This window comes from Papaver somniferum, chromosome 7 (assembly GCF_003573695.1).
Source record: "Papaver somniferum cultivar HN1 chromosome 7, ASM357369v1, whole genome shotgun sequence".
Taxonomy (NCBI): Eukaryota; Viridiplantae; Streptophyta; class Magnoliopsida; order Ranunculales; family Papaveraceae; genus Papaver; species Papaver somniferum.
The window spans coordinates 24,264,788-24,279,928 of record NC_039364.1 but is presented as its reverse complement, the minus strand read 5'-3'; positions in this window follow the sequence as shown (position 1 = coordinate 24,279,928).

Here is a 15,141-nt window from a genome sequence, read left to right as displayed (position 1 = left end):
TGGTGGAGAATTGAATGATTTCTTTCATAAGAACTTAAATTTGGCTATTAAAAGTAGTTTATGGGAAGGAATTTTAAAAGCTAAAGAGCATGTTTTGCTGAATACTTCCTTGACTGTGAATTCAGGTGATAAAGTTCTTTTTTGGCAGGATAAGCTGAATGGTGCTAATCCACTTAAAGTCTCTTACAGTGCACTTTATAAGCTGTCTAGAAAGAAGCATGCTACCATTAAGGATTGCATTTCAGATGAAACATCTTGGAGCATGGATTTTTCTAGGAACTTAAATGCTGCTGAATTAGGAGATGTTGTTTTTATGTTACAGGATTTGGGTGACCCTGTAATTTTTACCGACATCTCAAGGGATTGCTGAGGGTGGTGAGTTCACAGTGAGCAATTTCTATAAATCTTTTTATGTGGATTTTTTTCTTTTATTTCCTCATAAACAGCTGTAGAATTCAAAAGTTCCAATGAAGGTTTCATTCTTGGTTTGGACTCTTTTCTATGGAGGTGCTCCAACTTTGGATTTTCTTCATAGAACTGGTGGAACTAATAACAGTAACTGCCTTTTCTGCAATGTGGCTCAGGAAACAAACAATCACCTCTTTATGCAGTGCTCTAAAGCTTCAAAATTGTGGAATTATTTCATTAACAATTTTGGCATTGGTTGGGTTTTCTCTGAGTCTGTCAAATAAACTTTGTGGGAGTGTCCTGCTAAGAGAGTAAATGATATGCACAAGAATTCATGGGGTTTACTACCATTTGCAATATGGTGGAACATCTGGACTGAGCGCAACAACAGGCTTTATGGGAACAGAAGAAGGGGTGTTCCAGTTAATTATTGCAGTTAAATGCACTATTTATAACTGGTGTAGGTGTACAAAGATCTTTGAGAAAATTTCCTTAAGTACAATCACATGTAATTGGGATGACTGATTACTTTTGTTTAATGAAATTTGCCTTTGTCAATTTTTTATTTTAACTATCCTCCCTGCTGTTACAATACTATTTTGAATTTCGTTTTTGAAAACTCTATTACATCTTTCCTACCAAACATGCCATGTTATAATGCTACCAAAAACTTTCTATTCTATTGCATTGTTTCCTTTATCTCTTGGAGTAAATCAATCATGAAAAGAATTAGCACTTTCCGTACCTGTTTTGTGCAATTATATATCATAAATAAATGAGTAAGAGATTCCTCCACTATATTGCAGAGTTTGCAGCGAACATCTATTTCTGATATATTTCTAAAAAACATTTAGCCCGTTGATATTATTTTTATCAAAATTATTTATTGACGTAAGAAAATTATTAAATTAATTAAGAGAACATCTATAATAAAAAAATTAATAGATCATTTATAATTTTAAAGTTGAACAAACCACGACCGTAGATTTATTTTCTCTCCTAGAAAAATCTTGGTTGTTCTTTATCTAGCCTACCTTAGTCAAGCTCTGTTTTGTATTCTAGAAATTGGACTGGTATCCGAAGGCTAATTCGGAAATTTTAAAAATGTAAAGGCACAATTCTTAAGGGCATTTTCACTAGCTAAAATTACCACTGATGAGTTTCTCGAAGGGCTAAGATTTTCTTTTTGGTCACTTACAATATATGAACTGTAACACCCCGAGTTCCAGACCAGGGTCAAACCCATATGGAGATCCGAACTCGAAGCGTTACAGGTCGGAAAGAGACAAAAATGTTATTTTTATATAATTACTTCACTAAACTTGAGGAATTATTCTTATACATGAGTTTAATTAATTATATAAATCCACTAACAACATTCTCAAAAAATATTAAAATCAAATTACACTTCAAACAAATAAAAGAAATACAACAAAATAGCTAACTTCTTAAATTCCACTTCCACATTCCATAATATCTTCAAAAAAATGTCAATTGGGGTGAGTTGACGGCTCAATAGGCATACCTTCCCATCCTCTAAAAGATATAGAAAATAATCACGACAAAATGAACGATCAGTCATGTGAACACAAACTCACAATATGAAATAACAACAACAACACCATCAGTTTATCAGTAAATTCAGAGTACTAATATTTTTTTAATTAATTAGTATTATTTAGGTTACTTTATTTCATGAATCCACAATATTATAAAGTTGCACGAGTTTCCTCAGTTCGTGCCCTGCCAATCCGCTTATCGGGGTCATTCCGACAAGTTGCACGAGTTTCCTCGGTTCGTGCCCCGCCATTCAAAAATCATTCTTGCAATACTAGAAAACCACTACACATAATTATTTGACATACACGCAGTTCTCGTGAACATTTCCACCAAAAAAATCATATCCAATAAAATAAAAATAAAAATAGCATGTAGTGAGATTTTAACGCCATGCACATCATATAGATTCTATTCGTACAAAATCTACATTTCAGAATAATTTCACACAATTCAAAAGTGGATGTTGAAATCAGTAAAATAATAAAGCACCCCAAGAGAATGGTTAAGTAAACTTACCTTCATAATTGTTTATCATCTCATAGTTTATACTCCAATAAAACCAATAAATCATCCATAAAACAACATGCTTCTTTCATTCCATAGATCACTCAAGATATTGTTATCCAAACTACTCATATAAGAACATAATTTAGGTAATTATATATTTGCGAGCTTATATGGTCTATAGGAAAACAAAGAGAAATAAGGAGAGAAAATGAGATAAAGAATGGTTGCCTCCTTTACTTACCCTCTCTAGCCAAATATATACATACACACAATATTTAATCCATAAATTAATATCATCCATTAATTAGTACTTAATTTTATTATTTGTTGAATATCAAAGCAAAACGTTTTTGGATCTCCAAAGTTACCCTTCGTTTTCTATTCCAAATGTATTATAAATGTCACATCCAATACTTTTTATTACATGCATAATTTAATGCTAATAAGAAGAAGTTTTAGTAAGCAGAAAGACTTTCAATTTTCATACCATGAAAACTATTCAATATAATTAACTACTATCTATTATTATTTCTCAAGCATGATCTCTATTAAATGTACAAAAGTATTCTTATTGCATTCCATGCATTTTTTTTGACGGATGGATGTCTACACCACTAGACCATAAGTGCATGCACCAACATTAAAGTAAAAATAACCTATTCTAAATGTTATTTATGTTTGCTTTCAATTTCTTTATACTGTTACAAATGAAACGCTCTCTTTATGTTCTTCTTAGTTTCCAAAACAAATTCCAAATCCTTTTTCTAATAATTTCATTTAATACAATAGTTATTCATACATAATAATCAATTATTTACTATTAGCATTCACTACGTACATGCAATTCCTTCCTTTTGATTTTTCTTTCTCACATTCACATGCAATCCACATGCAATACAATTAAATAATAACATTAGTACACATAAATATATTTATTATTTTTCTTAAATATTTTATTTATCTTTTCATTTTTCCTTAATTTTATTTTACTTAATTAAACTCAATTAGGTGACTTTATTTCTACCCTGGCTTTCTAGTATAAGCGACTCCTTTATGCTAAGGTAAAGAAAACAATGATCCAAGCTAATTTGGATAAAATCCGACCCGAACCAGTAATTAAAAATACCGGGTATTACATGAACTATTCTTTGAGTATGGATTTTTTAGTGGGACCATGATTTGATTAGGCCATCTGACATATAGTTATAAGAGGTATCCTAAAGGGTGTAGATGAATAAGTTACCCTTAAATTACATTTTTTTCTTAATATTTTTTTAAATTTGTGTGTGTATTTTCGTATATGGTTCATCTAGGAGAAAAAAAAAATCTAGTTGAACTTGAGATACAATTAGGAGAAAATAAATAAAAAGTAGCCGAACTACATGCATAGAAAAGTTCGGCTAGGGAAAAAAATGCGAGCTAACCGAACTCAACATTAGGTTTATAGAGAAGAGTTCGGCCAAAAAGAATTTTTTTGTGTACTAACGAACTCAACATATGGTTCACAGATAAAAGTTCGGTTAAGAAGAGATTTTGCGAACTAACCGAATTCCGCACTCGTTTATACAAAAATTCGGTTACACTCAGACAATTTTGTTTTAACCGAAGTGTTCTTCTTGTTCTTGGTTTTAGAAAGTTTGATTACCAAACTAGGGTTTTTTAAAACTTCTACTAACCGAACTTGCTACTGTAACTACCATTTCACCCTATTTTGATGATTACTCTCAATTTTTTCAATGAAAAATAAATTAAAAGTAATGGGTTTGTGTAAAAAAAACCTACGGATTTTATTTTGTTAGAATCATGGAACCAACCTAATAAGAATAAAAAGAAATTAAATTTTTTTATTTAAAAAATAAAAAATATAAAAAATGAAAATAAAATAAGGACATTCTGACCCATTAAATATGTGGATAAGGGGTGTCTTCAGTTTAAATCTAAATGTCCTACTAAAATTAAAATGATGGTCCCCTCCAAAATGGAGTGGTCCCCGAAAAATCGTTCTTTAGGCCTATTCAATACACGAAATCAGGGATTTTGTAACACCCGATTTTGTAACGGATATTTTTAAGTAACGTTGTATCGACGTTGGTAACTTTGTAACGCTGGATAATCATTGCAATAATTGATATCTGTTACTGAGTTTCGGGAGGGTTGTGTGTAATTACCTTCCTATCCTCAACTTAAAATGCCAAGTTACATTGTTACCCTCCATTACTACTATCAGCGCCTCTATTATTACTATCAGCTCCCAATTTCATCTCACACTCAAGGGATACCCAGCCTCCCAACGATTCTGCCTTTTTTCTCCAACATTTTTTTCCCCATTATAACTCTTCATTTTAATTACCGAAAATCAGAAAACAAAACTAAAATCAATGAAATTAGTTTTTCGTTTATTTTTTAATTGTGCAAAAATTAAAAGAGAATAAATATGTCGAGAACAACTGAGAGCCTAAGACGTTCTCCACCCATTTCCCTTTTCCTCTCTGTCCATTTTACTCCATCGATTTGAGCTTCGGAAACATCGAGATGCAGCTGCAGAGAACTTCATTAACAACACGAATCAGTCAATTTTTCTGTGAATCATCGACGTAACCCTAAATTTAAAATGAATCGATCTCTCATAGAAGTTCTGACACTGATTCACAATCTTGGAAATGAAAATTTGGGTTATCATCATGTAAGGTATTTCATTTATTGGTTTTTTTCTGAATCATTGTTTTTTCAACATTTGGGGGTTTAATAATTTTACAAATTGGAGGTTAGAAACTATTGGTTTTCAATTTAAATGATGCAATTTCTGAAGGTGTTTATGAACATTATATCTTTTAGATTTATATGTGATTGTAGATTTTAGGTTTATGGTTTTGTTGTTTGTTGAGTGTGATTAAGAAGATTTGTATATGCAATTGTGGATTTTGCAGTACATTGTATTATGTTATAAGAATATCTCAGTGTACTTTGTAGGTTTAAGTTGATAATTAGACTGAGTTACTTGTTTGTAGGATGTCACAATCTGTTTATAAATGGGTGAATCAATCAATTGTGTATTGAAGCAGTAGATCTATTGTTCATAATTTGTTCCCTTTGCCTAGTCATATTTTAGTTCTTTATGAATTCATCGCCAAAGTAGTTTCATTACAATCAAACCCAGTTCCATTAGTTAGAAGGTGAGTGGTGATATCAAGTGAAATCTTGGAGATGATAGAAATACATGAATTACCATCTGTAAATGGGGTGAAGATAAAATAATCTGGACTGGAACTATTTCGGGTCAATTTACAGTTGCATCAGCTGTTGAAGCAGTAAGAGAGAAATTTCCAAAACTACAATGGACCAAAAAGGTATGGCATTCTTCAGTACATCCTAATATATCAAGCAATGTTTGGAAATTAACAAGAAACATTTGTGCTACTGACGAAAATTTAAAAAAAAAAGAGAAAAGTTAGTATGGCTTCAAGATGTGTTTTTTGCAAAAAATATGAAGAAAATAAGGAACATATGCTGTGGTTTTGGGAGTTCAGTGAAATTATATGGAAATGGTTAGGAGGTATCTTCACTTTCATTAATCCTAGATCATTTGAAGAAATGCTATCATTGGCAAAAAATAAAAGTCCAGTAATAAAGGATATATGAAGAATAACATCTTTTATCACTATGAGAGAATTGTAGTTCATGAGAAATAAGTGCATTTATGAAGAGGAAATCTTTTCTGAGGAAAGAATCAAGTCAAATATATTGAAGCTAACAAATGAAAGTGAAATCAGAGTGAAATCACATATGTGGAATACTTCTTATGATCTGCAGGTGTTAAAATCATTTGGCTTCAAAAGCAGAAAGACAAAATCAGTTAGAATCCAGGAAATCTTCTTTCATTTTCCTTGTGCAAACCAGGTATTACTATGTTGTGATGGAGCCTCTAAAGGGAATCCAGGAAGTTCAGGTTATGGTTTTATTGCAAGAAAAAGCACCGGAGAATTCTTAATTGCAATATCAGGTGGTCTAGGAGTATCTATAAATTTCTTTGCAGAAATACTAGCCATATTGAATGCAGGGGAATGGGAAGTTAGTAAAGGTTTTCATGATCTGTGCTTCAGGACAGATTCAGCAGCAATTGCAGCTTTCCAGAGCAACAACATTCCTTGGTTTTGAAATAAACATATGGCATCAAATATGTGCACAGTTACACTCTTGGGAATTTATAATTCTTTGTTATGCAAAAAAAAAAAACCCCAGTTCCATTACAATCAAACCCATGCATTCAAAAGATCAACATCAAAACATGACCCAAAAACCTAGTCTATAATTCCCTCAAACATCTGAGAGATTAACTTTTCATACCATGAAAAACAAGACTGTTCGACCCCCCTGCACACACCTATAGATGGTGGATTTTCGACAAGGGTAAAATTGTAAAACCCTAACTATGCATACTCCGGATCCGGTAATCGGATGAGTATTGAGACTCATGTCTCTCAATAAAGCATGAAATCTCATGCGATAAAACCTCTGATTGAGAAGGCTGTCTCTCAGAGTATATGTAGATGTATAGTCTCCCAGCTGAGGCCACGGCACATCTCATGAATACTGAACAATTTCAGTAATTATTTATACTCCGGATCCAGCAATCGGATGAGTATTGAGACTCATGTCTCGCGTGAAAGCTCATGCCATAAAACCTCTGACTGAGAAAGCCGTCTCTCAGAGTATCTGTAGATGTGTAGTCTCCCAGCTGAGACCACGGCACGTCTCATGAATACTGAGCAATTTCAGTAATTATTTCTATAATAAATCGAAATATTGGACGGCTCCTAGACAGCATGCCTGCTAGTATAGAGCGACAACGTCTTCAGGATGCAACCAGGTTTTCCCTGACTATATAGGAGAAATATGATACTCCAGCAAGTTCGTATTGCTCAAATCTCAGATAATTAATGCTCCTAGATAGGAAGCCCTGCTAGTATAAAGCCATCAGTTAATTATCTCTAATCGCCTGAATATCCAGCAACATTCTACGATTCTTCGTTATATTTCGTTAATTCAATTCGTGGTTCTTCCCAGCAGAATTCCACGGGTTAGTGATAAATATTCAGCGAAACATGTATATGAACATCGAATAAGCCCTGATTAAAATGGTGCAAGTGTACTTAGCAATAATGCGCAGACCAGCATTTGAATGTGCAAACGAGCAATTTAAAAATACGAATGAACGATGAACCTACGCAAAATAGGAAGGAAAAATAATAATAATAAAAATAAAATATTAGCAAAGGCGCCAGGGACTGGGCTCACCAGCCGGCCGGTCATGCCGTGACCAGTCCCGCGCCCAATTTTATATTTTTATCATATATTATTATTTTTCCTGATCTCATGAAAATTCTCTCGTTCGAGCAAATCTCCTTCGATTCAAGGAAATTCTCTAATCTCATGATATTTCTTTATGTCAAGAAAATAATAAAATTAGGGAAAGGTGTCACGGGACCAATCACCAACCGGCCGGCCATGCCCTAGCTGTGGCCGGTCCCGCATCACACGTCCCCATTATTTTATTATTTCTCTCAAATCATGAAAATTCTCTGATTTCATGAATTTTCCGTAAAACCATGAAAATTCCCTGATTTCATGAATTTCCCCTAAAACCATGAAAAATATTATAAAATTAAGAAAACTTGTGGGACCGGGCCCTAGCTGACCGGTCATGCCCTAGACGGTCCCACACGCCTATTATTTTATTATTATTATTTGTTTTGTTTTCCTCATTCCATGAAAACTCCCTGATTTCAACAAAATACCTTGGTTTCAACAAAACTCTTTGATTTTATGAAAATTCCCTAAAATCATGAAAATTACATAAAATTGGGAAGAATGCCCTGGCACCGTGCCCGTTGGCCGGCCGGCCATGCCTTGGCCATTGTTGGTCCCACACTTCATCATTTCCTATTTTATTATTATTTTATTTCTCTCATCTCATGGAAGTTCCCTAATTTCATAAAACTCTCCAGTTTCATGGAATTTCCCTCAATTCAGAGAAAATACATAAAACTGGGAAAAGTGTCTGGGACCGTGACTGTCATCTGGCCGGCCATGCCCTAGCCGTGCACGGTCCCACACCTTGCAATTCCCTATTTTATTAATTATTTTTCATCATCTCATGTATTTTCCTAGTTTCAGCAAAACCCTGAATTCTTCATATTTTCTCAAAATGTTGCTCAAATGCGCATCGGAAAATATTGAAACTCTCAGGACTGAGACACGGACACTATGGTGACACGGGCACACCCGCTTGACTGACCAAGGGTGTCCCTGAGGATTGCAAGTGGCCGGTCCCACATGTTTTAACTATTTTAACCTAATTTTCTCAGTTGCTCATATTAGGTTCAAACTCTTTTCAAATAATTAAGGGTTTGCTCAAACGACCATCAATTGGTCCCACGGCCACCAAGAGCCGGTCTCATGACCTCTTGGTCGGTCCCTCATCTTTTCATGACTAGGTTTTATTATCTGTCGCTCACACGAGCATTATTTTAATAAATGACTAAACCAACATTTAATCATTCTTTCACCAACTGGTCCTCAAGAGACTTTGGTATTTTGCTCATTCGAGCATCTGGGCATTACATGGTAGAGTCATCATCCCATGTAGTCGAACCCTGCTTCGTTCTGCGGTTGATTTTCAATAAATCATCATTTCATTAAAATTAGGGTTTTGATCCGGAACTCTGCAAAAACATGATTCTGAGCGGATTCAAATACTAATAATTTTATGTTAATCCCGTGGTCAACACTCTTATTTATTATACTCGACCCAGCAGTCAGTATCTTAAATTGATATTTTATTTGGTCTTGCTACCAACAATTCATCAAACGAGCAATATTCGCTCAAACCGACAATATTTGCTCGAATTAACAATATTTGCTCAGATTCAAGATATTGATTCAACTATCAATATTCAAAAATTCAGCAACACAGTTTGCTCGTCTTAGGTAATCAACATAATAATACCTCGTCTCAGACGTATTTAATTCATGAGTTTCAGAACATTTGCAAATCATGTTCAACTCAACAATACATGGACTCATCGTTCCATAAAGTCAGCAACTGACTCCACAATCACGAGATATCAACCGTGTTACATGGGGGGATATTAACTAGGGTTTTGGTATGGAGGTCTACGGCACATATGTTCGCCCACGACGACAATGTGAGCAAGTCGTTCAATCAGTTGGAAGAGTCAGCAAAGTAGTGGGTGGAAAATTAACCAAGTCTTCGCACGATGAGCAACTGGTTTTAACACGATTTCCCACTTTCCCACTCTCTGATTCCAGCAACTGTCACACTTCATGGGATCATGGTGTTTTCAACTCTGGCATTATAAAATGTCTCTGAATCCTGATTGAAAGAACAAGATTCGAATACTCGAACATTCGTCTAAACAAGGAATTTCTCGGCAAGTTCATACAGACAATCTTTCGTCTACACGAACTCATCGTCTGAGCAATCACTCTCAATTGAGCGAAATTCAATCATTCAGAGCGTTCTTACGCTGAATTCACAACACACCTACAATTTCAGATCACCATTGATCTAACACATTTCTCAGCTTCCCTCCTACAGATCAACCCATCCTCTCTTGTGACCTAATTGACTCTGGAACGGCCATTGTTCTTGGTTTAGGCCGGGGTCTTACAGATTGATCTCTCGAACTTAAAGCACTCCCTTCTTGCAGTGCATCTGTGTGAGGTTCAACATTTCACTCGGTTCAAGGAGTCTCCACACGGTCGACTCTTCAATTCCGTAAAAACCAGCAAATCGTTTTTCCCCATCTATAGATTGGTGACCACAGTGGGAGATTAATCTCTCGGTTGCAATATCACAATTTCACAAGATGGCTGGTCTTAGGTCTGGGTTATATACAGGTTCCAACACAAATGATGGTAGAACTAGCAATAACAACAATGAGGATATCCCGGAAACAATTCTGGCCTCTAACGCTGGCGGTGATGATATTACTCCTCCTCACGCTAACACGGAAATCCATCCTATGTTCGGCCGAGACCCTGAGGAATTCAGAGGAAACCCACCACCTACCATTGCTGATCTCATCAAAGTGCAAGAGACCCTTGCACAGAATCAAACCGATATGGCTACTACACAGAAGGAGCTGTTTAATTATCTAAAGACTCTCACTGGCAAGATGTCAGAGAAAACTCAATAAAAAGGAAAGGAAAAGGAGAAATCCTCAGATGCTGATCCTGAGGTGATTCCAATTCATATGGTGGATGACGACGAAGTCCGCAAAGCCGCAGAAGATCCATCAACAAAGGAGCCGTCAAATCTCATTACTCGAGAAGATTTGGAGCGCCTTTTGGAGAATCGTGGAAAGGATAAGACATCACATGTCCATCGTCACTAGCCTCCATATCCTGCTGCTATGCAAAGGATCCCTCTTCCGAAAGGTTACACTTCTTCGACTTTCACCCTGTATGACGAAACTGGCAATGCTCGAGAACATGTCTCTCGTTTCCTGGAAGCCTTGGGAGAACATGAACACAACCACGTTGTTCTCCTCAAGGAGTTTTCAAAATATTTGAAAGGCAGGGCATACACCTGGTACAACAACATTGCACCAGGGACTATCAAAAATTGGGGATAAATGATTAACGCCTTCTACATGAAGTACTTATTTGTGTCAGAACAAGTCACTCTCTCTGATCCTAGGAGAATGTTTTAGAGGGTCAGTGAAAATCCCAATGACTACGTGAAAAGATTCAGAGTTCAGGCCCTGGACTGCCATGATCCAAATGTCACGGAGCAGCAGCTGGTAGATTTGCATCAATGGCATGATCACGGTCTACAGAGCTTTATTAAAAAATCTTCGTTTTCAGACTTTCTCATAACTTCACGAAGCTGCGAAGAGATCAGCGACTACTGCACCTGCTTTGTTGGAAAAAGCAAAACCTACAAAGACTGAAGAATCACGAGACACTCGAGGAAGCTGAAGTCTGATCAACAAGCAGTACAACCTGCATCCCTCCGCAAACGATGTTGCAGAAGGGATCAAACGCAAGTCCGAACCTCCGAATAAGCATACCTCAGCTCCTCCAAAGACACAAAAGAAGAACAAACCAGAGACACGTGCTCCTGGACAACGTACAGAGACTCCTGATCAAGAGGCACCTGACTTTCCTCTCCCCATTGGAGAAGTTCTCGAACTACTGGATGCCTGGATCTAAGATGGTGCAATCAAATTTCCATATGTCAGGAGAGAACCAACTGAGGAGGACATGGAAAATCCTCATTATTTTCGCTTCCACAGGTTCGTCAATCACCCCACAAGTAGCTGCAAAGTTTTGAAACGCATATTCAGGGAAAAGGTTGAGTCAAGAGAACTTAATCTGGGGGCTGAAGAAGTACACAGAGATCCCCTCCCAGTCAGGACTTCCTCCATCTCTGAAAACCAGTCAAGGAAGCAGCTCAGTCATTAATAGAGCACGTCTGCGAATTACTCTATCTGTCAAAGGCATAAAGGAGAGACATGTTCGCGGCTTTGAACCACATAGTATCTGGAAAACGCCTGCTAATTCCAAAAGTACCTCCTAAACCTTCAGCCACTTACAAAGAAATGTATGACTGGGACTGCTCACTACAGTGCATATTAATTAAAGGAAACGAATTCAAGAGAACATTTGTTGATGTCGGTACTGCCGTCAACATCATTCCTTTAAAACTCTTAGAGCCGTCGGCATTACTCGACAAGAGGCTACTCACGATCCCATGGCAATCAGAGATCACGAAGGGGTTTCCAGAGATGCGTATGGATATATCATCCTCAAAGTCAAAGAAAATTTGGTCTGCACTGAGACCAAGTTTTACATAATCCGACAAGACCCAAGATATGACATGATCCTTGGACGAGCTTGGATTCACGCTGGAAAGAGGGCTCCAACGCCTTCAACACGTCCTGCTATTGAAGATGAATCTGACTCAGAAAAAATGGAGGATACTCCCCCGTTCGATCATCTGGAGGAAGTTAAAGCCTTGAAAGAACTCACACAGAAGCCTGGAGAGAGTGCCCATTCTTTCATCAAGAGGTTCCGTACTCAGGAAAGTCTTATTCCTCTTCATGCGCCAATAATACCAATGTTAAAATATACTACTCTGGTCCGGGGACTTCTCCCTACTAAAAACTTAGCGATTACCAAAAGCTATGAATGAATAGTCTCACCTCAGCAATATTACACCAAATGGTTACGCTCAGAGACTCTCCAAATTGATCATTCTATCAAGAGGTTTATTGCTGAAGATATGGCTAAGCATGACCGACAATATGCTGAATACTCCCCTCTGCCTGAGTGTCCATATGTACCACAACCATGGAATCAACAGAAAATATCAAGGCGCGAACTACTAAACCGAACAAATTCGAGGAAGGAGATTTGGTTCTCAACGCAACTAAACGTGATCTCTATTCTGCAAGGAGCTCCAATTTGGAAGGACCATTTATGGTTGCTAAATCCATAACCGGGGGATACTACAAATTGATCAACACAGATGGCAGAACCCTGCCAGTAATTCACGAGAATTGGCTTAAGGCATTTGTCTGAAATTATTGGGCATGTGAGGTACCGGACGTTTGAACATTCGTAATGTCTGGATTTGGAATTTAGGATTTTCTTTCATTGTATTTCAATTCCTCCAAAACGTTTGCAATACTTGCAATCATTATTTGAATTCAGCAATTTATCAAAATTCAACTCATATTTCTTAAAAAAGAATATCTATCAAATCCAAAAGAAAATCCTCAATCATCTACCAATCCAAAACCACTAATATCAAAACCCAAATAAAAACCTCACATCTCTCAGAAGTTCAGAAGCTCAAGATATTATGAAAAGGAAATCAAATAAAATCAGAAAAAAAGGATTTTTTTCTCCTCTGCATCCTTCAAGACCTGCAAAGCCGCCTTCTCCTTGTTCAGCTCTTCAGTCAGCCTGTCAATCTTGTCTTCTTTCTCCATCATAGCATCATTGGGAAAGGGTATGTTGTTCTCACATGAGTTCTTGATAACGTTCATTTGCTTACGAAGCCACTTTACATTGAAGCCAAGTCTTTCTGAATTCTCCAAGTTAAACTTCCAACCAAAGAGTACATCTGGAGTCACAATATTTCTGGCCCTAGTGCATATCACTTACAACACGTAAGATAACACTTACTTGCATTGTTAAAGCATAAGCACGTCCAGGATTCCTGTCAACAATTATGTGGCCGAATTTCTTCCATATTTTATCGTACAAGCCTGCATATCCAATGGGAACGCTGAACCCACCAACTAGTTCATGATACGGGAGTGATGCATCAAACGGAGGATCAAAAGAAACTCCTTCACTTGGATATTCATGCACCACTATACGGTTCTCAGTTACTGGGGCGTCTTCTACAATCAGGACAACAGTCTCTTCAATATTCTCTACTGGTGGGTCGGTTTCTTCTATCACTGAACCAGCAACAATCGGGGTTTCCATAACTTCAGTGACAACATTCTCATAGCCTTGAAGTGCAGGTATGGTTGTCTCTTCATCAATACGAAGATTACATGATGTTAGAGCAATCTAAACATGAAACCAAATGAGATCATAAAATAAAATATACAAGAAATATAACATCATCAAGATTCATCATTATACGCTCAAGGAACGAGCAAATAGCATGAAAGTCATGAAAATACGTTTTCCTACAAGCTCGTCTGAAGAGACTGTACTCTGCCCTGTACTAGATGATGAACTGGGAGAAATATACAAGGAATCTGAGATGCGTTATATACCATTCTATTTGTATGGATGTTATCTACCACATGTAAAAATTTCATGACAATCCGATGAACGAGCAAGGAGATGTAGTCAAAACATTGAGCAACATACCGTCTGAAAAAGTTCTGAAAGTCTCCTGGAAGTTTACTATTTCGCCTTTTTCAGGCCCTGAACGTGCTCAAAACTTAAAAAGCTTCTTTACGAAAGCTTGGAAATTTTTTGGGCTTAAAGATACATATGTAGATCATGAAAATTCGACTCCGGATGAAGGTTTTACGGTGTTTTTGCTAAAAAACTGGGTTCTGAATTTTCCGACGACGAATTTCGACAAATTTTTTCGTATATGCACATGGATTCTCATTCATTCATTCACAAATAAACAATTTCATACTTCTATGAAGAGTTTACAAGATATGTGCTTACTTGGGGAGTCTCCGAAGCATTCAAAGAGTTGGGGTTGTTCATGTCAACATCAAGGGGCTCATTGCTTTCATTCGGTTCTGTGTCTTTGGAATTTCCTCCATCTCTATACTCATAAGATGACCGAGTATCAGAACTCTCCACCTCTAAGGAGACGTCCTCCTGGACACATTCTCAAACAATTAGCACTTTACATGTGAAGCATTATATTTGTCTACGAGGAAGAGTACTCACAGCATCTTCTTCTTCGCTCGAATCAGAAATTGTCGGCCCAGCAGTAGAGAATTGAAGACCATCAATACTAGACGGAGCAAAATTCTGAAACCAAATAACAAATATTGGTTTTACGATCCTAGTAATACGTATAGAAGAAGTCACGGCGGAAAAAACGTCGACAACTCACCAAAGAAACAACCGGGGACTTTATGGTGTTAG